This window comes from Hippichthys cyanospilos, unplaced genomic scaffold (genome assembly GCF_059441005.1).
Source record: "Hippichthys cyanospilos isolate Australia breed blue-spotted pipefish unplaced genomic scaffold, RoL_Hcya_1.0 HiC_scaffold_145, whole genome shotgun sequence".
Classification (NCBI taxonomy): domain Eukaryota; kingdom Metazoa; phylum Chordata; class Actinopteri; order Syngnathiformes; family Syngnathidae; genus Hippichthys; species Hippichthys cyanospilos.
Window position 1 is genome coordinate 12121 of NW_028283501.1, and position 2880 is coordinate 15000.

Here is a 2880-nt window from a genome sequence, read left to right on the forward strand (position 1 = left end):
TGCCCCTGGTCGCCCAGCAAACAAACGCCCCTGGTCGCCCATCCATAAAAACGGCAAAGTGTCAAAAATGCCCCTGGTCGCCCAGCAAACAAACGCCCCTGGTCGCCCATCCATAAAAACGGCAAAGTGTCAAAAATGCCCCTGGTCGCCCAGCAAACAAACGCCCCTGGTCGCCCATCCATAAAAACGGCAAAGTGTCAAAAATGCCCCTGGTCGCCCAGCAAACAAACGCCCCTGGTCGCCCATCCATAAAAACGGCAAAGTGTCAAAAATGCCCCTGGTCGCCCAGCAAACAAACGCCCCTGGTCGCCCATCCATAAAAACGGCAAAGTGTCAAAAATGCCCCTGGTCACCCAGCAAACAAACGCCCCTGGTCGCCCATCCATAAAAACGGCAAAGTGTCAAAAATGCCCCTGGTCGCCCAGCAAACAAACGCCCCTGGTCGCCCATCCATAAAAACGGCAAAGTGTCAAAAATGCCCCTGGTCGCCCAGCAAACAAACGCCCCTGGTCGCCCATCCATAAAAAATGACTAAGTGCAAACAGCGCCCCTGGTCGCCCAAACACTCAACGCCCCTGGTCGCCCAGCCGAAAAAATGACTAAGTGCCAACGGCGCCCCTGGTCGCCCAAACACTCAACGCCCCTGGTCGCCCAGCCTTAAAAATGACTAAGTGCAAACGGCGCCCCTGGTCGCCCAGCCGAAAAAATGACAAAGTGCCAACAGCGCCCCTGGTCGCCCAACCGAAAAAATGACTAAGTGCCCGCATCTTTTGCGTTGACCCCCCACCTCTACCCTCAAACCAAAAAGATGCGGAGGTTTGACCCAGATCTCCAAAACACTATCGGCACATATATAGGGAACAGCATTTTAAGAGCTTTTGGAGCCGAAAATATGACAAAGTCCCACTTTTTCGAAAATATGACAAAGTCCCACTTTTCGAAAATATGACAAAGTCCCACTTTTTCGAAAATATGGCAAAGTCCCACTTTTCTGAAAATATGACAGAGTGCCACTTTTATCACAAATGAGTGCCTGGCTCCCCGGCAATGTGAAACACGAACACGGACTGGAGAAGCGGGCGGCTTTGCCGCTCGCCGCGGCCTCGCTCCGGAAGGGGGGGGGGGCCGCTTATGAAACACGAACACGGACTGGAGAAGCGGGCGGCGTTGCCGCTCGCCGCGGCCTCGCTCCGGGTGGGGGGGGGCCGCTAATGAAACACGAACACGGACTGGAGAAGCGGGCGGCTTTGCCGCTCTTCCCGGCCTCGCTCCGAGCGGGCGGGCCGAATATTAAACACGAACACGGACCGGAGAAGCGGGCGGCTCTGCCGCTCGCCGCGGCCTTTCGGGGGGGCCGCTTATGAAACACGAACACGGACCGGAGAAGCGGTCGGCTTAGCCGCTCTTCCCGGCCTCGCTCCGAGCGGGCGGGCCGAATATTAAACACGAACACGGACCGGAGAAGCGGGCGGCCTTTTGGCTCGCCGCGGCCTTTCGGGGGGGCCGCTTATGAAACACGAACACGGACCGGAGAAGCGGTCGGCTTAGCCGCTCTTCCCGGCCTCGCTCCGAGCGGGCGGGCCGAATATTAAACACGAACACGGACCGGAGAAGCGGGCGGCCTTTTGGCTCGCCGCGGCCTTTCGGGGGGGCCGCTTATGAAACACGAACACGGACCGGAGAAGCGGTCGGCTTAGCCGCTCTTCCCGGCCTCGCTCCGAGCGGGCGGGCCGAATATTAAACACGAACACGGACCGGAGAAGCGGGCGGCCTTTTGGCTCGCCGCGGCCTTTCGGGGGGGCCGCTTATGAAACACGAACACGGACCGGAGAAGCGGTCGGCTTAGCCGCTCTCCCCGGCCTCGCTCCGAGCGGGCGGGCCGAATATTAAACACGAACACGGACCGGAGAAGCGGGCGGCCTTTTGGCTCGCCGCGGCCTTTCGGGGGGGCCGCTTATGAAACACGAACACGGACCGGAGAAGCGGTCGGCTTAGCCGCTCTCCCCGGCCTCGCTCCGAGCGGGCGGGCCGAATATTAAACACGAACACGGACCGGAGAAGCGGGCGGCCTTTTGGCTCGCCGCGGCCTTTCGGGGGGGCCGCTTATGAAACACGAACACGGACCGGAGAAGCGGTCGGCTTAGCCGCTCTCCCCGGCCTCGCTCCGAGCGGGCGGGCCGAATATTAAACACGAACACGGACCGGAGAAGCGGGCGGCCTTTTGGCTCGCCGCGGCCTTTCGGGGGGGCCGCTTATGAAACACGAACACGGACCGGAGAAGCGGTCGGCTTAGCCGCTCTCCCCGGCCTCGCTCCGAGCGGGCGGGCCGAATATTAAACACGAACACGGACCGGAGAAGCGGGCGGCCTTTTGGCTCGCCGCGGCCTCGCTCCAGGCGGGCCGCTTAACGAACACGGACCAGAGAAAGCGGGCGGCCTTTCGGCTCGCCCCGGCCTCGCTCCAAGCGGGCCGCTTAACGAACACGGACTAAAGAAAGCGGGCGGCCTTTCGGCTCGCCCCGGCCTCGCTCCAAGCGGGCCGCTTAACGAACACGGACTAAAGAAAGCGGGCGGCCTTTCGGCTCGCCCCGGCCTCGCTCCAGGCGGGCCGCTTAACGAACACGGACCGGGGCAGCGGGCGGCCCCACGCGCTCGCCGCGGCCTCGCTCCGAGCGGGCCGCGTAACGAACACGAACACGGACCGGAGAAGCGGGCGGCCTTTCGGCTCGCCCCGGCCTCGCTCCAAGCGGGCCGCTTAACGAACACAGACCAATGCACGGGGGCGGCCCTCGCGCTCGCCCCGGCCCCGCTCCAGGCGGGCGCCTTACTAACACGGACCGAAGGCCGGCGGCCGCTCCTCGCGGCCACGCACCCACACCCC